The following is a 25,683-nucleotide window of genomic DNA, read 5'->3' as shown; positions in this document are numbered from 1 at the left end:
TTTGTGGCCTCTCTAATCTGACTCTCAGCAGTACTTTTGCTAAAAGAGGCAGTGGAGGGAAGGCATACACTGTTAATGTTTTACAACTGAATGAGAGGGTGTCCACTTTCCAAGCTAGTAGATGGAATGTCCTTGTGCAAAATTTTTGAAGTTGGTAGTTGTGGGGGCTGGCAAACAGATCTATGTCTGGGCGTCCCCATTTTTGTGCTATCATTGCAAATACTTGTGGATCTCGTTTCCATTCATGTGGATCCATGATGTTTCTGCTTAGGTCGTCTGCCAATGTGTTTTTCTTTCCTGGCAGGAATTGTGCTTGTAATTTAACCTGGTAAGACAGTGCAGTGTTCCACAAGGTCATTGTTTGCCTGCATAGTGGGTAGGAATGTGTGCCCCCTTGCTTGTTTATGTACCACATTACTGTGGTATTGTCCATCTTTATTATTAGTTGTCCTGGGTGTAAAAGGTCCTTGAAAGCTGTTAGGGCATTCTGTACTGCTAGCATTTCCTACTGATTGATATGTAGATGCCTCTGATCTGTAGTCCATTTGGCCTGAATGCACTGTCCTGCCATGTGTGCTCCCCAGGCATAGTCCGATGCATCTGTTGTTATAGTTTGCCTGGCTGTGGGGTAAGGTGAAAGGCTGACCCTTGTTGAGGTGACATGCCTGTGCCCACCACAGAAACTCCTGCTGAAGGCAGGAAATGGGTGGTATTATTGTTTCCAAGCTGTGGCTGTGCTGAATCCATACACTTTTCAGGTACCATTGTAATTTCCTCATATGCAGTTTTGCAAATGGTATTAGTAGTATGCAAAATGCCATGAATCCCAAGGCCTGCAGAATTTTTCTTGCAGGGAGTTGGGTCTTTGTTGCCATTATTTTGAAATATTTAGTCAGCTGTTGTTGCTTGTCTGGCGTGAGATGAGCCATCTGGGCCGTTGTATTCAAGCTGGCACCTGGGAACATTATGTTTTGTGAGGGCACTAGGTTTGATTTCTTTTCGTTTACTGTGTACCCTAGGCAACTTAGAAGGTGTTTGACAAATGCCAGATGCTTTAAAAGAATGTCCTTGCTTTCTGCTCGAATAAGGCAGTCATCCAGGTATGGGTATATTTGAATTCCTCTGTCTGCAGTATGCAATTACTGGTGCCAGCCATTTTGTGAAGACCCTGGGCGCAGTAGGTAAGCCACAGGGCAGTGCAGAGAATTGATAATGCGTTGAACCTGCAATGAAGCGGAGGTATCTTCTGCAATTTTGTCTGATAGGGACATGCAGGTATGCCTCCTTGAGGTCCAAAGTTGCTAGCCAAGCATTCTTGCCCAGCATGGGAAGAAGCTGCGGTAGCGTTAGCATCTTGAATTTTGGTACTTGCAGATAGGTGTTCAGAATTGAAAGATCCAGAATGGGTCTCCATGCTTTGTCTTTTCTTGGGACTAGAAAGAGTCTTGAGTAAAATTCTTGTCCTTGCTCCTGTGTAGGTACCTGTTGAATGGCTCTCATGTCCATGAGAGCTGTAATTTGTTTTTGTGCCTCTGCCCACTGATTTGGTGGCAGGTTTGGCATTCCTTTTATCCTTGGTAAGGTATGAAAGTGGAATCTGTATCCATGAGAGACAATGTTTAGAACCCATTTGTCTTTTGTGATAATGTGCCAGTTGTCTGTAAAAAATGCTAATTTTCCTCCCAAGGGAGCTGTCAGGAGAGATTTGCTTGGTAATTTGAGGATTGATTCATTGTGTTTGTCTTCTGCTAGCTTGGGGCCGGTCTTCTCCTCCTTTCTGGTAGCAGAACCCCATTGGTGAGGTTTGTAAGGGCCCTGAGACTGACCTCTGCCCCTTGGGCGTCTGTATTTGCCCCTTTGTGATCTATCAGAAGCTGGAAAGGACCAGTTTTTGTTGGCCAATTTCTGCTGAAATGAGGGGGTTGTACCTGCAAAAAATCCTTGACCGTTTGCATAGACTTTGCCTTATCCTCCATTTTCTTTAAAACCTCTTCTTCTTTGACACCAAATAATACATCCTGCTGTAAAAGTGCATCCAATAATTTTGCTTTAACATGATCAGGAAGGGTTTGTTCTTTTAACCAAGCATGTCTACGTATGACAGAGCCAGTAACAGCTGCTCTACAGGAAGCTTCCAATGAATCAAATCTGCATTGTAAAGTATGTTTGCCCACCTGTTCAGCTGCATGCAACAGATACTGCATTTCCTTGAATTCAGACTGTTCAGTATGTGTGCTCATTTTTTGTTTTAATTGAGACATTAGGAATTGCTGATATTTTAGCATGTGAAACTGACAATTTAATGCTCTCATAGCCAGCGTTGCTGAGGTGTATATTTTCTTTCCCCATCTATCTAGGGCTCTGGAATCCCTTTCAAAGGCACAGGATTTTTAGCCATAGAAGTTTTAGCTCCCTTAGGACCCTGGGAAATTGTTTCTGGGTCAGCCACAGGGCTTTTATAAAGGAATTTGTGCGAGTCAGGTACTCTAGTATCTGTCAGGTTTGGCTGAAGCAGGAGGTAGAGAGTCTGGATTTAAACTAGACTCCAAGTAAACATCATCCACAATATCTAAAACAGGAGGGATAGCAAGAGGTCTGTGCTGGGGTAGTAAAAGGAACTCTCGGAGCCTTTTCTTAGAATCAGAGTAGTCCTGGCCTTCCCAGTGGAAAAGTTCCCTCATGGTATGTAAGGTTTCCCCAAAGGAGTAGTCTTCAGGGGGAGATGCTGAGGGAATAGAGTCTTCAGCATCACAGTCTTCATAAGGTGGAAAGGTATAATCCTGTTCCTCAGAAGAATCTGAGGAAATTGAAACCTGGTCAGAGGAAGTATAATCCTCCTCTTGTCTTGGTCTTTTATCAGGAGGGGGATGGGAACCCCTGATTAGGGTAATCAAATCTTCAGCCATCTTAAGCATCTGTTTCTTAGGCATGGGGCCTTGAACTGCAGACTGATGTACAGTCTTCTTAGGTTTTAAAGGAGTTTTAAGCTTAGCATAAGATTTAATGGTGAGTGTAGTCTGTCTGAAGACACCTTCTGCAACCGAAGGGGTTTCCACTGCACTGGGGTCTACTTCTGCTCCGGTGTCTGAAGATGGCTGCGTCGGCCTAGTTGGCTCCGCTTGGGAATCTGCAGCTGTCTGGGGTTCCAGTTCTGGGCTCGTCAGGGGCTGCGTAGGCGCCTCACTGAAAACCGGAGTACCAGCGACAGGCCCAGCAGAGGCCTCGGAGTCTGGCTTGTTCCTATAGGCTGCCTGTCCTTATCCTTGCGTTTTTTATGTATGCCGGTTGTCGGCTGCTACGAAGGCATGATATAATTAAATTTCCTACCAAAATAATGCTGTGCGAAGTCAAAACGGTGTTTGATAGTTAGTTTATTAAACCTAGCACAAAACCGACAACCTGTGACGTCGTGGGCTGGGCCTAGGCAAGGAATACAATAGGAATGGAAGTCCTTATGAGGTATTTGCTTCCCACAAGAAATGCAATTGTTAACTTTTTCTGACATCGGACTGAGGCAAGAAAATGTTCCCCAACGGGGTACTTAGCTTTATTGAAGACTGAAATTCAAATTGAAAATCTCAGGTGTCGGCCGACCGGCACTTGCAAACTGCTTCTGCTTCGGGCACCGCGGGGCAAGAAAGACTGAAGAAAATGGCGTCAGATGCCTCTTATATACCCCTGGCGCACTGACGTCAGGGAAGAAGCGAAAGAAACAGACGCCGGACCAAGACTTTGGAATTCGAGCCGACTGCGGGACTGCCTGACGGCAGGATAACCCAAGTGTGATGACTGCAGCAGGGTAACACGATGAACATCTAGGACTGCAACAGTGAATACACTGGAACATCTACATTTATGGTAATTGTACACAACTGTACTATGTTATTCGTGTTTCACTGTTGCAGTCATCACATTTGGGTTGATTCCCAAAGCTGAAGAAAAGGGTGGAGGCAGTCAAGAAGACTGTGGGCTGGCTAGGATGCCCTGCAAGACTGCAGTGGCAAAGCCTGCCCTTGATTTGGAGAAGATAGGCAGGTGGTAATGCTTTGGTAATGCTTGGTGAAGGTATGAACAGAAGTCCATGTTGCAGCCTCCAGGATGTCCCTGGTAGGGACCCCTCTGAGGAAAGCTGCAGAGATGGAGGCTGCTCTGGTGGAATGTGTCCTGACCCCCTTGGGGGGAGGTTTTCCATGCTGCTTGTAGAAAAAATGGATGCAATGTGCTATCCATTTGGAAATTGTTTGGATATGGGCTTGCCCTCTGCTCCTGCAGCGAAGCTGACTAGCAATTTATCAGTTTTTCTAAAAGATCTGGTCCTGTCTAGGTAGAATCTGAACTGTCTGTGCACATCTAGAGAGAGTGCAAAATCTTTTCCCCCTTGTTTTGTGGGTTAGGGAAAAAGGTGGGCAAATGAATGGATTGGTTGAGAGCCACACTGGACACCACTTTTGGCATGAAGGATAGGTTAGCCCTGAGGGAGACCCTGTCAGCATGGAAAATGATGAATGGCTCTGCAGCCATAAGTGCTTGTAGCTCCAATACTCTTCTAGCTGAAGTGATGACCAGAAGCAAAGCTATCTTCCAAGAGATAAATTTTAACTCTGCTGAAGCTGCAAGTTCAAAGGGGGACAAGGTGAGCTTTTCCAACATGAAGTTTAGGTCCCACGCTGGGGTAGGAGCTCTTCTGGGTGGCCTCAAGTTGATATCCCCTCTTATGAACTGTTTGATGAGAGGGTGCAAGAAAAGATGTGGCTCTGTGCTGCAATGAGCAGAGATGGCAGAGGCATGAATTTTAATCGAAGAGAAGGATACACCCTTGTGTAGTAGGTCTGCCAGTTTTGAGAGGTAGAGTGGGCTGTGCCATTCAAGCTCTCTTTGCCTGGATCCAGGTGCAAAACCTTTTCCACATGTCAGCATAAAACTTTCTAGTGCTGGGGTGTCTGGCCTCACGTATAACAACTAGAACTTGTTTGCTTAAGACTGGCAGCTTGAGAAGAGGTCAGAGAATAAGCCAGGATGCCAGATTGAGTGTCTGCAATTGGGGATGCATGAATTCTTCATTCCTCTGGGTTAGGAGTGTTGGGATCGGAGGTAGGTACCATGGTGGCAGGGGTGACGGGCTGTGCAGCAGTGGGTACCAGTGCTGCTGTGGCCAGTCTGGGGAAATCAGGATTGTCCTTGGTTTTTCCTCCCGTATTTTGAGCAGTACCCTTGAAATATGTGGTAGAGAGGGAAATGCATAGACCGAGAGATTTACCCATTGGAAGGATAGAGCATCCACTTTCCAGGGCTTGCTGTGAGGTTCCCTGGTGGAGAATTTGCTGAGCTGATTGTTGGAGTGGGAGGCAAAGAGGTCTGCCTTTGGGGTGCCCCATTTCTGGGTTACAAGGGTGAAGGTTCTTTGGTCTAGCTGCCACTCATGTGGGTCTAGCAGGTTTCTGCTTAGGTTATCTGCCAGAGAGTTTAGAGAGCCTGGCAGGAATTGTGCTAACAGGTGTAGTTGCATGGTGCTGGCCGAGTGCCAAAGGGTCATGCAGAGCCTGCACAGAGGATAAGAGTGAGTCCCTCCCTGCTTGTTGATGTACCACATCACTGTGATGTCTGTTTTGATCAGCAGAGGCCCTGGGGAGAGCAGGGGGTCTGAAGTTGTCAGGGATTGCTCAACAGCTAACATCACTTTTTTGTTGATGTACAGATGTATTTGATTTGGGCTCCAATGGCCCTGAATGCACCTGCCATCCAGGTGTGCACCCCATGCATAGTCTGATGCATCTGTGGTGAGGGTCTGAGCGACGTGGGATAGTGAGAAGGGAAGTCCCTTGTTGTGGTAGGATGCTGCTGCCCACCAAAGAAAATATCTTTCCTTAGACAAAGTATCATTGGTATAAATGTTTCCAGGTCTTGAGAGTGCTGACACCAAAGTTTTTTTGGGTACTATTATAGTTTCCTCATATGCAGTCTGGCACATGGAATGAGAAGAATGCAAGAAGCCATGAACCCTAGAGCTTGCAGGATTTTCCTTGCGGATAACTGGGTCCTGACAGCTAGTTGAGAGAAGTAAGTTGTCAGGTAGGTTTGTTTTTCTGGTGTAAGGAATGCCATCTGGGATACTGTGTCCAGGCTTCCTCCCAGGAATACAATTTTTTGGGTAGAGACTAGTTTTGATTTATTTTTGTTGATGGTGTACCCTTGGGAGGTCAATACGTCCTTTACAAAGATCAGGTGCTTTAGAATCTTTTCCCAACTGCCTGCCTGAATCAGGCAGTCGTCCAAGTATAGGTAAATTTGAATATTTCTTTGCCTGCAAAAACCAAATTCAGGAGCCATACATTTTGTGAAAACTCTGGGAGCAGTCGATAAGCCAAAGGGAAACGCAGAAAACAAAGTGCAGTGATCTTGCTCTGAAACATAGTTATTTCCTGCATGATTCCCTGAATGGGATGTGTAGGTAGGCCTCTTTTAGGTCTAGGGTGGCTAACCAAGCATCCTTGGAAAGCATAGGAAGATGATGGTGGAGGGTGAGCATTTTGAATTTTGGTATCACCAGAAAGGTATTTACTATGGATAAGTCGAGGATGGGGTGCCATGTGCCCTCTTCTCTAGGTAGCAGGAAGAGTCTGGAGTAGAAACCTTGGCCTGTCGGTTCTGCAGGAACATGCTTTACTGCCCTCATAAAGAGGAGGGAAAGGACTTGCTTTTTGGACTCTGTCCACTGGTTTGGGGGAAGATCTGGGAACTCTTTTGGTGTTGGCAGTGTGTGAAAATAAAATTTTTATCCCTGGGACACTATGTTGAGGACCCAGCAGTCACTGGTAATGGTGGCCCAGTTGCTTGTGTGGAAGGAGAGTTTTCCTCCTAGGGGCAAGTGCAGGTGGGCAGAGGGAGGAGGTGGAGGTGTAAAGTCATTGCGAGCCCTTACCATAAAGGGTTGGCTTTGCACTCCCTTTTTTTGAAGAGGAGGAACTCTATTGCTTAGATCTCAGCATTCCCTGGGGCTGTTATCTGGGGGGCCTACTTCCCCTGTGTCTGGGCTGAGCTGACCAGGGGGGGGGGGGGGCATGGAAGAACCAGTGCTTGGAGAGACAATGCCTACTGAACCTCAGTGGCTGGACCTGTAAGAAGTCTAACTGTCTGCATAGATGTAGCTTTCTTCCATCTTTTTTTAGGACCTCTTCTGCCTTGCTGCCAAATAAGTTATATTTAGGCAAGGGGTCAGCAGTAAGATTTTTTTGTACAGAAATTTGTGAGGGTCAGGGACTCTATAGTATCCGTCAGGTTTCCTGGGAGCAGGAGGGAGGGTGGCAGGGGTCAGACTGGATTCCATAAAAACAATCCACAACATGCAGAAGGAGGAATGGCTAGAGGTCTGTGCTGTGGAAGATTTAAGAATTCCAAGTCTCTTTTTTGACAGAGTAGTCCTGACATTCGCATTGGAAATGTTCCCTGAAAAGTTTGTAGGGTTTCCCCAAAGGAAAAGTCCTCAGGTGGAGAGGCTGAAGGGATGGATTCCTCTGCATCAGAATCCTCATAAGCAGAGAGGGGTTGCATATCTTCATATTCAGATGCATCAGAGTCATCGGACTGCTGTTCAGATAAAACTACTAGGGGGACAAATCTCTTTCTTTTGGAAGGGGTAGCCTGGCATCCCCTGATAAGCATTTTAAGGTCGGCAAGGAAGCAGGGGCCTGAACTTGGGTTGTTGGTTTTTTGGGTGTGGTTCATACCCTGGGCCTTAGAAACTTGGTAGTTTTCAAAAGAACTGTAGACACAAAAGAAGCCTGTCTGTGTTGATTATCGGTGGTGTGAAGTACTTCCTCAGAAGCCAGTGCCTGCTCAGTGGCCCCAGACCCATCCAAGGTAAACACATCTGCAGGATCCTTAGTCGAAGAAGAGTCTTGCAGCACATCGGAGTCCGAAAGGGTCTCTGTAGCAGCCTGCGAATCGATGGAAGCGGGCATCAGAGGCTGCGATAGCACCTCACAGAGGACCGGAGAACTGACTACTAGCTCAACAGAAGCATCGTCGGCAGTTTTGGAGCTGTGTGGTCTGTCTCTGTCTCCTTTTTGTTTTTTTGGAATTTCGGTTGTCAGACGGCTTACCAAAGCCATATCGGAAGCGGAGGACTGAGTGTGAAAATATCTAGCTACAATAAGGGCCTGACGACTTATAGTTCTGGCGTTGAACAAAGCATAAAAGCGACAGTGGGGGACATCATGGTCTGGGCCTAAACAAGTGACGCAGTAGGAATTAAAGTCTCTGTGTGGTATTTGCTTTGCACAGGCGAGACAATTGTTAACTTTTCTGACATCGATAAGAGCAAGAAAAAAGGATCCCCAATGGGGTACTTAGCTTTGAAAGACTAACTTCAATTCGGAAAAGGAAAAACTCAGGTAGCGGCCAACCAACACTCATGCGAACTGCTTCAGCTTTGGGCTCTTCGGCAAGAAATACTGATGTAATGGCGTCGGCTGCCTGTTTTTATACCACTGATGACCCGACGTCAGTCCTGGAGCGACAGCAACCAAATCAGAAATACTAAGCCTCTGGTATTGGGGCTGACTGAGTACTACGCTGGCAGGGGTAACCCAAATGTGATGATTGCAACAGTGAAATACGAACATCCCTTAATAATGAGATGTGCCACACAGAAAGACTTTTTGATCACAGTGGCAATGTGGTGATCAAGAGAGGTTGCTGTCAACCTGCGTTTCCCAGATCTCTTATAATGCCTTCTGCATTCAGCGGACTACCATCAATGTGGTAATTCATGGGAACCGGGTTTTTCCCCAAAGGTGATAACATTTTTTGGCAATGAGCTTAAGACCATGGTTCTGACACCAGTCGTTGGTCTCAGTGAAGCCATCCTGTAGGATGTCAACATTACTTGGGAAGTTAACAATAACGCCCAACTTGCAATCGTCTACAAACTTTGTCAGCCAGAGTCCCTTCGTGTTGGCATGGACTTCAGAGAAGTAGATTCCAAACAGGAGAGGACCCAGGACCGAACCCCTGTGGGACTCCACTCGTGACTAGTCGGCAGTCTGACCTGGAGTCAGCTACTTTGACACTGTGGGTTTTGTGAGCCAGTTTGCAACCTACCTAGTGATACAAGGGTTGATCCCTGGCTTAGTGAGTTTTTCTACGATTACTGAGTGGGGAATGGTATAAAAAGACCTTGGCCAGTTCATTGTAGGCTGTATGAACCACCTTGCCATCATCCACAGCTATGGTGACAGACTCAAAGAAGTTGACCAAGTTAAGCAGGCATGCTCTACCCTTCACAAAACCAAATTGTGTGGGATCCAGAGTTTGGAGATTCCCTATATCCTTATTAGGTCCATGATGATGATGCATTCCATAGCTTTGTATATCAGACTAGTCAGACTAAAGGGATGATAGCTCCCAGGGTCTGTAGGCTCTCCTTCTTTGTGCAGAGGGATGACTGTAGCAGAGCACCTTTCGGTAGGGAGAAAGCCTGACGTGAGGCTGTGACTGAACAGGGCACACAGGTGAGGTGCCACTTCACTCTATAGTTCATGTAGAATACAGCCAAGGATACTGTCAGGGTCCCATAGAAGCTGTATTCTTGGCCGTGGACAGTGCTGTTTTAACCTGTGCAGCAGTAATACTGGGTGCTTGGCAATCTACTGGTACTGTGATTGGTCCTTTGGGGAGGGTAAAGTTGGCACTGAACTGGTCAGCCAGTATATTGGCAATATCTGTTGGCTCAGTATAGGAGGTAACATTGTGCAGTAGCTCAGAGCAAATCTAGGTATCGCCTTGGAGACTTTTTACATAACTAAAACAACTCTTGTGGTTGTCTTTACTGTCTGCTGCAATTCTGTTTTCATACCTAGCTTTAGAGGATTTGATGAGGGATCTCAACTTTTTGTTGAGGCTGATAAAGGAGTTTTTCCAGTCTTGGGGCTTCATCTTATTCCGCATAAGTTTCTTCCTTCTGTTGTAGAGTTCATTTATGGCAGGGGACTACCAGATTGCCTTTTTTTTTTTTTTTTTTGGAGAAGAGCGTCTTGGTTCTATTGGGTATGGAGAGATCCATACATTTGTGTATGTGTTCGTACAGTGCACTGGTGTACGATTCAGCAGTCATGCAACTATTTCCCCATTTGCATGGGTGCCGTGAAGTTAGCCACCTCTGTTTTTAGGAGCCTAAAGTTAGCTTTGGAGAAGTTTTTCATGGTGGTTACCTTTGCGGGGGGGGGGTGATATGGATTTCGAAGGTGATTAGTTGGTGGTCGGATCTAACCAGGGAGGAGCTGACTATTGGTGAAGAGCAACGGTCGTCCATGTTCGTAATGACCAGGTCAAGGATGCTGTTACCTCTAGTGGGGGTAAGAATGAGCTGGGTCCAGGGCATTGGAATTAATAAACTCCAGGAAACGTTGGGAAAGTGTATTGGTACACGAGTAGTTTTCTCAGTTAATGGAGGAGTGGTTGAAGTCGCCTAGTATGAGTGTTAGGTTGGACCTGAATATTCTCCAGGGTGCTTATGAACGTGGAGTGAGTCTTGTGACATGGTTGGGGACCTGTAGCAGGCTACAACCTGAATCGCTGTCTTACCCAGTGTTAGCTCCTCCTGAAGTATCGCTGATGCGTTATGTTGGGCTACCAATCTGCAGGTGTGCGCATCCTTTACGAATATGGAAACACCACAGCCATTGCAGCTTCAGTCCAAGTTCTGGGGCCGAAAGGTGTGGAAAGAGTTATAGCCTAGTAGTGCAGGCCAGAGGTTCTCCGGTTAGATCCTCAGCTGGGGTGCCTTCTGTGCAGAGTCTGCATGCCCTCCCTGTGGTGACGTGGATTTCCTCCAGGTACTCCGGTTTCATCCCACATCCCAAAAACATGCTATAGGTAGACTGGACACTCTAAACTGGTGCGAGTGCGTGTGTGTGCCTTCTGTGGAAGGTTGGGTGTCGGGCTGGCAATTCGACACCATAAAACTCCACTGCCAATCATGAGCAGACAGGTGATCTGCTGTGGTGACCTCTAACCGGGAAAAAGCCAAAAGAAGTGTAGGAGTGCTTTCTGCTGCCTTGAACAAGGTCTCTGTTACAGCACAAATGTCTATGTTCTCCATTTTAAGGAGTGCTTTGAGTGAGTGCATTTTGAGATTTAGACTTCTAGCATTGAGCAGCATGATCCTCCGGATTGCATTTGATTTGTAGCTGTTATAGTGGTAATTGGGTCTTGGAACACTGCCTAATAAAGGCACTATAGGGGTGGCAAGAGCCTTGGCCAGTATCTGGAAGCCAAGGACTGACAGAAGCAGGCCATCTCTGGCAAAGCATCAAGGTCAGTCAATCATATCATCCCAGGCAGACAGATACTGGATCCCCTTAGTGACACCAGAAACTTAGCCAATTGTTGAAATCAATCATTTTCTGCTTGTACTGTGGTATTCTGGGTGATGGTAGGATACTGCTCAGGGTTAGGGTCATACCTGCCTGGGCTACATAAACTGAGAGCTCCTCCAGGTCTCTTCATGTAGTCCAGGGAGGTATGTCTCAGGTCATCCACACCCACATGTACAATGACGGAGTCATATTTGTACCGGTTGTTGAGGGACCTGAGTGCGTGCATTATGTGGTGGATCCTGGCACCTGACAGGCAGCTGACTGTTACTTTCTCCTTATTCAACCTAGTGACTGGGACATCAGTGTGCCTCATTATCGAGTCACCTATGACTAGTGTGTTAGGTATGCCGTTTTGCCTTAGGGGCTTTGATTGAGTGGCACACTGTTTTGGAGAGTTGTGTGTCTCGCGATTAGTGTTGTGGTGGTAGAGTGCATTTCTGCCTTTGAGGTCTCTGCTGCTTGGGTAGATTTTTATTGAAAGGCTCCACGAAAGTGGGTGTGTGGTTTGTGTTTTTATGTGAAGACAGTGCTGGTGTGTGTTCTGAAAGGCTGTGTGTTCCATGTGGTGTGGTGCAAGTGTTAACCTTCTCCTCTTGACCAGCTGTTCTGGTCTTGGCTGGAGAGTGCATGGCTTCCAATGTGGATATATAAGTGCATCTCTCACAAGTCTGAGTGTTGGGAGATAAGAGGAGAGGGTTGTCTGTGTACATGAGGCAGTTGCTACATAACACATGCAAAATCAGAAAACAGAGTTATAATTTGGTCAATGACAATTTTTTATTTAACTAATGGTTTTACACAGTATTTTGTTCTCATAGTCTTCGGTATAAGCTCAGATATAAATATTTTGTGTCAAGTAGCTCTGCTTCAGAGAAAGTTATTTTTTTCAATAGCACGGATGTTGTAGTTATCAACAGCCTTCCCCCATGGTGCCTGGTAAAGCACAATCACACACACTGACAACCCTGAATCAAGTAAAGCAAAAGGGTTCACACTGGCAGCCAGGTCATCTGGGACAAGCACATGAGCCAAACCTGAAATCTGGCACCAAAGTAAAGTAACCATGAATGAAATCTAGCACTTTCCAATCGCACTTCTACCAAGTATCAAACAAACGTTTAACCTCTTGCACCAGGTACGTGTTCCTTGGTGTGGGCTCACCTAGTACCTACTCAATCCCAAGAGCTGAACATTAGTGAGCCAAGGCAAGTCAAATTTGAAGCTTCAGCCTCTGGTACACCAAACAGGGTGACAACAATCTCCCTCAAATTAGGTAGGACAATTCCAGGGCAGGGTTGATCAACCAGTGGACAATTGGTACCCTGGGATACAGCTCCCCACCCCCAACCCACCCCCAGGTGAAAACCAGGGATACACTTCTAAAAAGAAGTTATATATTCACCATTACGTTCCATGTGAGTTCTCACCTTTATTCTCAGTGATGGGTCAGAGCCGATCCTAGGCTCCGACACAGTCTATAGCAAAGCTCAAGGTTTGCCAGTAGCTAGAGACCAAGCCCCTTATCCCATGATGCACTGCTGGAATTACCTCAGATCTTGTTTGCTGCGTGTATATAAACACCCCTGTAAGGGAAGCACTCCCCAAGAAGGAAGTAGTATTAAACAATCAGGATGATACTAGCCTCTAGGTCAACTGTCAGCCAGGAGGGGGATGGAGGGAGGGACGTGAGAATAAAGGCGAGATAAACAACTCACATGGAATGTTATGGTGAGTACATAACTTCTTTATGTAAAGTTGCTAAATCTCGCCATTTATTCTCACTGATGGGTAGCATCCCTAGCACCCACAATCCTGGGTGGCTCACGGCAGTACATTTTTCAGGACCATGGAACCAAAAGAAAACCTGCCCCTGGAAGCCTTATCTACTTTGTAATGAGTAATAAAGGTACGAGGCTTAGATCAAGTGGCTGCAGCACAAATGTTGTCAAGGGGCAATTTAGCTTGAAAAGCAGAAGATGTAGAAACGGCTCTGGTTGAATGAGCCTTTGCTTTGTGTGGCAAAGGTATGTTAGCATTTGCAATGAACAAATAAGATACAATCCGATAACCATTTTGAAAGGGTTGTTTTAGCCACTGGTCTACCTTTTCTGGCCTCCGAAAAGGATACGAAGAGTTGATCTGATTTTCTAATATCCTTAATTCTATCAAGATAAAATCCGAGCTATCTATGTACGTCAAATTTGTGCAGCATGTATTCCAATTCATTGGAATGGTTGGGAAAAAAAACTGGCAACTCAATGACCTGACTGATATTGGACTCTAAACAGATTTTTGGCAAAAAGGAGGGGTTTGTTCTGAGAGATACACTCTCAGCATGGAAAATCATATAAGGAGGTCTGATAGATAATGCTTGCAGTTCTGACACACTGCGGGCAGAAGTAATGGCCACTAGAAAAATAGTTTTCCAGGACAAATACCTGAGATTACGAGATGATGCTGGTTCGAAGGGGGGGAAGAATTACTTGAGCCAGCATAAAATTCAAATTCCAGGGAGAATAAGGGATTTTGGCAGGAGGTCTCATGTGAAAAACACCTTTAAGAAAAACCTTAGATAACTTATGGGCCATAACATTTAACCCATCAAATCCAAGGTGGAAATTTGATATGGCTGCTAACTGAACCCGAACTGTGGCAGCTGCTGCAACTTCCTTAAAAATCATTGTCAAAAACTCTAAAATGGACAACAGAGGAGCTTGGAAAGGGTAAATTTTTGTATACTGGCCCAAACTGAGAACCTTTTCCACTTACCGCAATATAGTTTTCTGGTGGATGGCTTATGAGAAGACAATAGAATTTGTCTTGTTTCACCTGACAGTGAATGAAGCCTGGCTATTTAGGGAAGTGGATCAGCCAACTAGTCAGCTTTAGAGACTGCAATGAAGGATGGAGGTCGCCTGATGGGTGTGTCAGGAGGTCTGGAACTGCGTCCAGGATCCATGGATCCTCCAGCAGATGATGGTTAAGAAAGGGAACCAAATCTGTCGAGGCCAATGGGGGACTATGAGGATAACAGTCCTTCCCAGTGATTTTGCTTTCTGTAAAAACCTGGGTATCAATCGAATAGGTGGGAATGCATATAGGAGACCTGGAGGAAAATCGTGTAAGAGTGCGTCTCTCGGGTGATGTCTTGGAGGTGGTATCAGGGCAAAGTAGCTTCTGCATTTGGTATTGATGTGACTGGCAAAGAGTTCGCAGCATGGCTGGCCCCATTTGTGGAAAATTAAGTCCGCAATGTGTTCGTTGAGAGACCACTCATGAGGCAACAGGATCGGCCTGCTCAGCTTGTCCACTATCACGTTGGATTTCCCCGGGATGTGCGTTGCTAACAGAACACGCTGGGATGACAGCCCATTGCCATACCCTGAGGGCTTCTCGACAAAGGGGGTAAGACTTGGTTCCGCCCTGTATGTTCAAGTACCACACCACTGACATGTCTGTCTGAACTGCAATTGTCCCTAGAGGAAGAGAGTCCTAGAAGTACTGCAACGCCAGAAGTACTGCTTTCAACTCCAGAACATTGATATGCAGATGTGACTCTTGATCCGTCCATGTGCCTTGGGCAGTCTTTCCCTGAAAATGCCCCCCCCACCCTATCGGGAAAGCGTCCGTGGTCACAGTGGCTACTTGGGGGGAAGCACAAAGGGTTTTCCCATTGTGACATGAAGAGACATCAACCACCACTTAAGGTCTCTCTTGCAAGAATTTGTGATGAAAATCATATGGTTCATTGGTAACTTCTGGTAAGACCATTGAGCGAACAGAAGCCATTGAAGAATTTGCATATGCATCCTTGCGAGTGGAATGGCTAGAATTGCTGCCGCCATCAAACCTAGTACCTTCAAGACCTCTGCAGCTGTAGCTCTGTTCTTTGACACCAATGAGTGGAAGAGTTGGCGAAGTGAGACCCTTTCAACTGGAAGACGTAGAGTGGTGGTTGTGGTATCTAACTCAGCTCCTATAAAGGCTGTATGCTGCGATGGCAACAAGGCAGACTTTTCGAAGTTGACTGTAATACCCAAGTGGTGGCAGAGTGCCAGAATAGACTGTGTTGCCTGAATCAATTGATGCCTGGTGGTAGCGGTGAGGAGCCAATAGTCTAGATATGGAAACACCTGGAATCCTAGACGCCTCAAGTGAGCCATGACCACTGCCATGCATTTGGTGAACACTCTGGGGGCTGTAGTGAGACCAAAGGGCAGAGCTCAAAACTGGTAGTGATTGGCTCCCAGCCGGAAACGCAGGTGATCTCTGGAGCATCTGTCCATCTTTATGTGGTAGTACGCATTCTTGAGATCGATGAAGCACATTCAATCGCCTTTACCTAGAAAGGGAAGAATGGCCTGAAGCGTGACTATTCAGAACTTCTCTCTTTTTTTACAAATTGGTTGAGTCTGCTGAGGTGCAAGATAGGTCTCCAGTCCCCGGTTTTCTTTGGAACCAAAAAGAATCTTGAGTAAGTTCCGAATCCAACTTGGTCTGCTGGGACTGGCTGGATGACTTTTTTCTAGCAACTTGCAGACCTCTATGGTTGCTTGTTCCCTGAGACTGGGTGGAACATCCGGGATTCTGTTTACAGGAGTGGGAGGGGAAGAGAACGGTATGAAATACCCTCAGGAAATGTACCCAGGTATCGGACGTTTATGTTTAGCCAGGCTTCTGGGTACAAAGATAAGTGACTCCCAACTGCCTCCAGAGCTGGGTCTCCTTTCAAGAGTGCTGGTAGGGCTGACCAGAGAACTGGTCTCTGTCACCGTGCTGTTGCGGATCACCCCCCTGCCGCACGGATGAAGTCTTCCATTATAACCCCCTCCTCTGCCTCTACAGGGTTTTTTTCTCCACGTGTGTCCTGAACGACTCCCTGCGCTTTTTGTAACCACATTTTTCCACCCTTAGGACCCTTGGGATAGGGCCGAGTAGGGGTAGAAATACGGACTCTAACAGCAGATAGAGTCTTGCCTTCCTGTTTGCACCTGGTTAGAGTTTCCTTTACCTTGGGCCCAAACAGGGAAGAGCCATCAAATGGGGTGTTGATAAAGGATGACTTGAAAGGTTCCGCAAAGGAAAAGAGATGCATCCAGGCTTGTCTACGCAGAACAATGCCTGAACTAGCAGCTCTACTCGAACCATCAGCTGCATGAGATATGAGGCGCATGGACGAGTTCACAAACAGAGTTTAGGGTAGCGAGCTGTGTGTTAACTTTGTCGGCAACCCCTGCAGCCACCATACCCTGGAGAGCATCTCCTAACTCTTTCAGGAGATCTCTTTGTAGTCTTGCAAAATGGGTTAAATAGTTCAGTGATCGAAGGGAAAAGGTCACTGAACTAAACATGCGTTTCCCATATTTATCCATGATCCTAGAATCTCTGTTAGGAGGATGGATAGAGGGGGACGTCTCAGACGTTTCCTTTTTGGTGGCTGCAGCCACTACCATGGCATCAACAGGCACTCCCTTAGTCAAAAAGGTTTTGTCCTCTGGGGCAGAGATTAACTTATTTGGCTTCCGAGGGACAGGTTTCCATGGCCTCCGGAGACTCCCACGCCTTACGAGAGATCAGCTCCATGAGGTCATCATAAGGCGGAGACTCCCAAGAAGTGGAAGGTTGAGACCCGAAAGCCTTCAAGAGCACGGACTCATCTTCAGTAGGGCTTTTGGACTGCCAACCGCCCTTCTGATTAAGGATCTCTAATATCTCCGCAAAGGAGATATTCTCAGAGGGGGATCGAGGGGACCCTTTTGACTCATCCAAGTCAGTGTCAAATGTCAAAGACTCCTGTGGGGAGTCCAAGTGCCTCCTCTTGCACAGTCTCTTCCTGGGTACCTCCTCAGTAGGGGGATCTGGGGAGGTCTCAGAAGAGCAGGGGGCACCCTGTTTGGCTACTTGAGGCTCAGGGTCTCTACGCTTGGGTGGACTGGTAGAACCAGGAGTAGACACATGCACTTGAGGAGAGGAGGAGGCCAGACCGGATGCTGATGTCTTAGGAGACAGGACTCTCCTCATGGCATCGAACGCACCACGTCTCCGACGGGAAGGGGTAGACTGATCCGAAGGGACTGTCTGATCCTCCCACACCGAGACCATGGCTCCGAGCCCGAGGTAGGAGCAGAGCTCATCCAAGCCGAAGCCCCGAGAGGAAGAGTCGGCACCGACAAAAATCGGTACAACTATCCTCCCCGTACCCGACAGGAGAGTGTCGGCTCCTAGTGTCCCCGGTCAGCACCGAGGACGTCGGAGTAGATGGAACCGATAACACCTGTGCAGACCTTGGCTCCACAGGCTCAACAACTAATCAGGTCGGGCTCCTTCAGCTCCGAAAGCCCAGTACGGCTCAGAGGAGGAGTAGTGAAGTCTGGGTTAATGGTCTTCGGCTCTAACAAAGGCATCAGAGCCGACAACAATTTAGCAAGGCCTGGTGCCCGTAAAAGTTTCTACACTAATCGGTCCATATCAGACAGGCTGACAGAAGACTTTGAGGAGTGCACCGAAGGTGCTGATTGGAGCAGAGGAGATGAGGGAATCTCAGAGACTGGTTCCAAAGCTGTGAGCTGGCTCCAAACATAAGGAACCAATGACCCTACACCCTCCATTTTTTGTGTCTTTTTGGATGCTTTCGAGTCACCTGAGGATTTGGAAGATTTTGAGGCTCTACTAGCAGTATCCTGGTCACCCAGCACTTCGGAGAAAGGGTGCTGAAGTAAACCAGTCTAATAATTTTCTCCTTCTCTCCAAAAGTACCCTGGAAGACAAGGAGTGACATATACTGCAAGAGTCTTGGAGGTGTTCAGCCCCCAGACACTAAACACATTGAACATGCCAGTCAGTGACAGACATTTTTTTGTCCACAATCCGGACATTTTTTTAAGCCAGATTTTGGATGAGGCTTCTCTTTCTCATCAGACATTTCTATTATCAGATTAAACAATTTTAAAGAATTAAACACACTTAGAAATTATCTACCAAAGTACACCTAAGAATGAGGTTAAATACAAGGCCAACTCTTAGGCCCAACAGTATAGAAAATCAGAAGCCAACACAGGGCACTAATATAAAACTAAGTCGGGGAGAATAGCTCCAAGGGTAAGCAGATACAGCATTACATATTACAAACAGATTATTTACAGAGATTACATAAGTAAGCAAGTTAAACAAGTTCCACAGGTAAAAGTTAGTCCTGAGCACAAGTCAGGATTAAATTAAATTACACAGTAAACTGGTTAACAGATTTTTACACATTCGAGTTAGCCAGGCTTGATACATTGACATAGCCAGTTAAGTGACAAATGTTGTTTGAGTCTAGTTTTAAATTGACCTAAGGTGGAAAGTAAGGTAATATCAGCTGGAAGAGAGTTCCAGGATCTACTTACAGAGTTTGCAAAGAGAGAATCACCGGCTGTGTTATTAATTTTGCTAGTCTGAATTAGTAGTTTGTTAGAGGATCGAAGCGGTCTAGGATTGTTATAGGGGGTGATTAACTGCAGAAGTATTGTCCGGATTATAGAGGATTTTATAGGCCATAATCAGTTGGTTATACTGGATTAGGCTCGGTAGTTCAAGACAACCAAGCTGATTTAGATTGATGCAATGATGTGTCCTAAAAGGCAGCCCAGTGGCAAACCTGGCAATGTGGTTGTAGCAAACTGAGAGTTTAAGGACATTCTTGTTCAAATTCGAGAGTAGAGGGGATGCATACAGAAGGGATGAAAGAAGGTGAGAGCGAACTATGGCAATTTTAACTGGAGGGGTTAGGAAGGCTTTTATTCTGTAAAGTGACCCTAGTTTTTTATTGATGGCTTTGATAGTTTGGTTAACATGTAGGTCAAATTTGAGATCATTGTCTATGATGACACCTAATGGTTTTGTAGATGGGTCAGGGGAAATTATTGTGCCATCATTTGATTTTATGGTAAAGGTGAAAGCGGTAGTCCTACGTGTTGGTGAAAATAACAGTATTTTAGTTTTTTGGGGATTTAGGATCAGACGATGTTTAGAAAGCCAGTTTTCTATTGTATTAAAGGTGGTCTGGGTAGCTGACCATAACTCTACTGGAGATGTGGCTGAGCAAATCAGAGTAGAGTCATCAGCATATTGGATACAGCTGACTTTTGAGATGACAGTATAAAGGTCGTTAATGAAGATGGAGAACAGCAAGGGCCCTAGTATAGAGCCTTGTGGTACTCCAAGGGTGTTAGGTAGAAGGTTAGAGAGTTTGTTCTGCCAGAGGACAGCCTGCTGTCGACCATTCAGGTAGGACTGAAACCATTGGAGGGCTCCAGTATCTAGACAGAATGTTTGCAGGGTGTGGATTAAAAGTTGGTGATCAACCATATCGAATGCCTTGGAAAGATCCAAAAAGAGGGCTGAGGATATATAATTATTGTTGCGATTATAGTTTATGGTGTTAGTAAAGGCTAGGAGGGCTGAATTAGTGCTGTGATGAGGACGAAATATATATATATATATATATATATATATATATATATATATATATATATATGAATATATGCACACATACATATATATATATATATATATATATATATATATATATATATATATATATATACACACACACATATATATATATATATATATATATATATGTATATATATATATATATATATATATATATATATATATATATATAAAAACTATCCTATCAAGAAGTCAAGAAAAAAAGTTTTTAAACTTGCAAATAGATTAATCTATCGATTAATAAAGGTCCGAGCTATCTGGAACACCAAGATCTCTGCCGTGGAAAACTAGATCTGAGGTAATTCCAGCAGTGCATCATGGGATAAGGGGCTTGGTCTCGAGCTACTGGCAAACCTGGAGCTTTGCTATAGGCCATGTCAGAGCAGAGGATCGGCTCCAAACCCATCAGTGAGAATAAACGGTGAGATTTAACAACTTCACATCAAGAGTTTTGTCCACCTCTGAAACAGACTAAAACAGTCCCAAGTTCCTGTGAACTATGGATGATCCCAGTCACTGCAAGAACCAAAAGACTGCAGATAATACTGACTTAAAACTGGGGAGGCCTAGGCTCCCCAGGGATCTTCCTACCAGCCACTCAAATGTTTTTCTGCCATCCACAACAGGCTATGGACAATGTTACAATACCATCACTAAATAAATCAAAAGGACATGTGACTGCGAGTATATTTTCTAAGCAGTGATAATCAATATCAGATCTGAGCAAGTTGCAAAAAGAAATACTTGAAACAGCACACGAGTGTGCTTAAGTAGTTGATGTATGAAGCCCCAGCATATATCCCTTGGGGGAAGAGTCCATCGTATAGTGTGGGAACTTCCACAAAATATGTTAAATAATGATTGATGGAGGGGATAAAACAAACAAAATTGTAAAAGGAGAGCTTTGAAAGTCAGACATCTGTAAACAAACATATGGCCAAGAAGGCAGGAGATACAAGTTAAGATGGACATAAGTAGTAAGCAGAAAATGAAGAGCTATTATTAGTATAGAATACGGTTAGGACAGAAGAGAAATCCAGATTAGAAAGAACACCTATAGGGACAATCAATAAAGAGGTACAACGCATACTATTACAAAAACTACAGCAGAAGTAGGTGAGGTTTTGACATGCTTAAACAGTTCATTATCATAGACGTAACTTGAATAGGGAGCAGAAGAGACAACACTATCCAAAAACAGGAAAAAGAAGGGAATGGAAGGAGGGAAGAGTGGAACAGCACAAAAGCATCAACTCCACAGTCCTTAACAGTCACAAACACGGTTTTCCAGAGATATGCAAACTACACTGAGAATAAGTCCCCTAGTAAAAGGGCAAGATCCATGAAAAAGGTACCCTAAACTATACCCCCTTGATGTGGGTTAATATCAGGCTGAAATCTTTACCTACTGCATCTGGGAACAGAAACAGCAAAGCTGTAGCCAAAGATGGGATATGAAATCAGCCAAAAGGGACCTAGAACACTGTATAAACTTGTATTCTGTTCAGCAGTGTGAAGTAAAAGGTGGTTAAGTTGGCAGAGAAGGCCAGTGCTTGGAGGGGCCCCAAAGTTGGGGAGCAGAGGCACAGAGTGCAAGTACTTAAGGATGGATAGAAAGTAGAAAGCCAACAAGAAGGAGCTGAAGGCAAAGGATCCAATGAAAGGAAACCTCAGCTGGAGAAGAAAATGGGGAGGATGAGTAAGGTATGCCAGTGTGGGGGCACAAAGGCATTAGGTTAGTAAAATAAGAAGGCTAACAGAATGCGGACCCAAAAGCAAATGGAAAGAGAAAAAGACGAGTGCTCCAGAGAAGTATGAAAGGTATAAACATGTTTTTTTTGGGGGGTGGGAGGGCACAGGATGGAATCATGAAATCAGGACAGAACCAGCAGCTAGCCAGAAACAGGAAAGAAAGGCTACAGAAGGGGATACAAGTGGAGGGTATGATTAGAATATCTTTAGAATTAGAAAGTAAAACCATTGCACGAAGTACAAAACAACCGTAGTTTATTAAATACAATATAAAATAGACTTGGCGCTTTTGCCAGTATGCTAAGGCATCAGAGTCAAATTCACACACTAAAATGACTTCCCATACACTAAGTACATAAATCATTTCTTGTCCTGCTTTGAAAACTTTTTCTTTTAAAAAACAATGTTAAAACATTCCACATAACATAACCTGGTATTAATAGAATGGAAAAAAAGATATGTGTTCTCATCACACTATGTCCAAGAACTTAACCTACCATATGTTTTTGGACTACATACTTACTCTATGGAAGGGAAATGAGGAAGAGGTGACTGAATTTATTGAATACAGAAATGCAACCACAGGATTTTGACATTCACTTATAGGGTGCATAGGCATGAAATGCATTTTTGACATATTATTGAGTAAAGATGTAAATACTGGTGAGCTGTCCTCAAACATTTTTAGAAAGAAGACATACGTACATACACTTCTCCACTTTGATAGTTGTCACCCTTAGCACCACCGGAAAAGCATAGTAAAAGGACATATGGTTACACTTTCGGGGCTGGTGAGTGATGACAGGAAATTTAATGACGCAATGGCAACCCTAAATGGGATGTTTAAGGAGAGGGGGTACCCTATTCGTTTGTTACTGTCAACACAAAAGGAGGTGACAAAAAATAGGGTCACTAAGTTTGTTCCCATATTAAGAGGAGGCAATACCACACAAGAAGGAAAACTTGGTCATGATGTTATGGTAATACAAGATAACCAAGATGCAACACTGTTAAGGACAAAAATGTGTTCATTATAGGAAGAAATTTTTGACAATGACTTAAAAGAAAAACTAGGTAAGGGACCAAAAATAGTATACAGTACAGGAAGAAATAAAAGAAATGGAGAAAAAAAAGAAAGAGCGAGTGCAGCATACAAATAAAAAATGCACAAATGTGGTGCATGCAGATCATGTAGGTTTATTAATGATGGTCCCTATTTGGAAATTACAACATCTGACAGAAATTTACAATGCCCTGGTGTATGCAACTGTAACATGAAAATTGCTTTCCAACTTGTTCAGCTGCATGTAATAAATCCTGCATTTCCTTGTTTTCTGCACATTCAGAGTTTTACAACAACATTTTCTGTTTAAGCAATGCCATGTTGCTGATATTTGAACATATGAAACTACAGTTTAATGCCTTTACAGCCAAGTTAGCAGATGTGTAAATTTTTTTCCCCATCTATCCAGTGCCCTGGAATCTCTGTCAGAGGGGGGTAGGGGTTTTTTTTGCAGCAGAAGCCTTAACCCCTTTGGGACTCTGTGAAATAGTTTCTGGGTCTGCAGCAGGGTTTTTGAAAAGGAATTTAAGTCTGGAACCCTGTAATATCCGCCAGGCTTAAAAGGAGCTGGAGGTAAGGAGTCAGGGGTCAGACTAGACTCTGAAAACACATCTACAATGTCTAACACAGGTGGAATGGCTAGAGGCCTGTATTGAGTTAGTAAAAGGAAGTCACCGAGCTTCTTTTTAGATTCTGAAAAATCTTGGCTCTCCCAGTGGAAGTGCTCCCTCATGGTACGCAAGGTTTCCCCAAAAGAATAGTCCTCAGGAGGAGAAACTGAAGGAATGGATTCTTCAGCATCAGAAATACAAAAACACGAAGAACATCTACCAGATTCAGGAACAGTTTGTATCCTACAGCTGTGAGACTTGTTAACCCACACAACAACCATAATACCGGATACTTGGAAGCCTCTTTTCTTCATTTAATCCTGCTACGCCGAGCAATTACTGCCAGTATTACTATTATGCAATATTATGGCTATACTGGGTCATGTCTAAGATTAACAAGTGCAATACAGTAACTAAAACAGGTACTATAATGGTTAGAGTGCGTTTAAGTAATGTGAACTACCTCTTGCATGGCATACATTTTATTTTCTTTCTTAGGTTAGTTATTCTCCAATGCCACTATATCTATGTTATTAGCACTGCAGTTCTCTCATGAGCTGACATTTGTAATTTCATTTAGGCTGCACTTGTGTGGTTCTAAATGACAAAGCTTCTTTGAATCTTTGAAGCTCAACAGAAAACCAAAGTCACAGTCTACAATAAGAAGCTACTATTAAGCTGGTAAAAATAGGTAGGAGGCAATAATAAAAAAAAAAAAAAAAAAAAAAAGAAAAGAGCGGCTAGTCTCAAAGCAAGGTCAGAATCAAGTAAACTGGTAATGGGGGGCTAGGGAAGGGAAAAAACACTTCAGGGATATTTAAAGATGAAACAGTAATCTAAACAAAATGGCCAAAGGATGGAATGGATGTCAGGGACACTGCTAAAATACTGAACAAGTTGTATAACTCACGATTTGTAAAAGAAAAAATAAAGGGTGATGTAGTACAAGGATATGAATAAAGAAGAGGGAGATAAAAGGAAATTACTCAGATAAAGAAGAACATAGCACATAGCCTTTATGAGATACTGGGCAAAGCACTCAAAAACCTACAGCATAGTCAAGAGAACCAGTCAAAAACCTTTAGCAGATTTCGAGACAACAAGGAAGTACCAGGTGACTGGCAAGAAGATGGTGCAGACAACTCAGTACAACTACAGGCCAGTTAGTCAGATTTTAATGAGCAGAAATGTGACTGAGGGGATTTTGGGGAAAAGAATTATAGTCTTTCTGAAAGTCAAGCAACTTCAGGACCCAAACCAACAAGGCTGCACTACCAAGAAGAGTAGTCTGTCTATTTCAACTCCTATGGTTACACGACTGGGTAACATAATTGATAGCAAAGAGTAACCCAGGATGTGGTCTTAACTGGCCTTCAGTAAATCTTTTGACTCTGTACCACAAAGATTTGATAACCCAAGAGAGTTGATACTAGGGTAGCAGGCCCATGACAACAATTCCGGAAGCTGTGAAAGGGTTGTCCTGATAAGGAAGGGTAATGGACAGGGCAGTGACAACAGACCACAAGGATAACAGAGTTCATAGATCTGAGAAAATACTTCTTCATGAAGAAGGTTATAAACCAATGAAGTGGACTACTGGAATAAGTGGTGGACGTGTAACCCACAGCCATTCAAGTGAGCATGGAAGGGATGGAGAAGGGTAATAACATAGGGACAGACAGGAATTATAATACTGAATGCATTTAAAACAGCAGACCAGATAATCCTACTTGTCTCCTTCTCACATCAAGCACATACATTGTAAGAGTTTGAGCAGAATGGCTGCAAAGCACTTAGAGTGAGTGACAAGACTGAGGACGTGACTGAGGAAGGCTTGCAGGAAAGAGAAGTAACCAGTGCTGCAAAGGTCAGCTCTGGTTTCATTATTCAGCACGCTAGTCTGTGGTACAGTGAAGTGACCAACAGTCTAAAGCTATATGAAGATGTTAACACAGTGCCTAAAGGGACTTGGAAGCCCTGTGGTTAAGCAGACAGGTGACAATAGGAATTCAATAGACACAAGTGTATAGGTCTGCATTTTGGACAGAGGAAAGCAACAGGACAGTGCATCTCCAGACGCTCCTGTTTCCTCACTCATGTAGTTAGAGAGGAGGCAGCAGGCATTTATTTACTAGAAGTGACTTAAGACCATCCTTCTGAACTAATGTACGTTGTTAGCTTCTAGAACACAAAGCCACACCTTACAAATACAAAAACAGTTACTGCATTTTGGATTTAAAAAAAAAAAAAAAAAAAAAAAGTTACATACAACTCTGACAACCAATTGGGACAGACAGTGGCTGAAAATGATCTATTAGTGATCAACCCTGGTCTATAATGCACAAGTACAGAGGCCCACAGGATCAGAAAAAAAGTTGTGTTGTGTTC

At 44.4% G+C, this 25,683-nt stretch overlaps 1 protein-coding gene across 1 annotated transcript in view; it reads right to left on the bottom strand.

The window, feature by feature from the left end:
* The window catches only part of USE1 (unconventional SNARE in the ER 1), a 393,299-nt gene that overhangs the window by 239,932 nt on the left and 127,684 nt on the right, over nt 1–25,683 (bottom strand). The gene's annotated exons all lie outside the window — the stretch shown is intronic.

Source organism: Protopterus annectens, chromosome 13.part0 (genome assembly GCF_019279795.1).
Source record: "Protopterus annectens isolate FY-2018-M chromosome 13.part0, PAN1.0, whole genome shotgun sequence".
Taxonomy (NCBI): domain Eukaryota; kingdom Metazoa; phylum Chordata; order Ceratodontiformes; family Protopteridae; genus Protopterus; species Protopterus annectens.
This window is presented reverse-complemented; position numbering and strand designations above follow the sequence as displayed.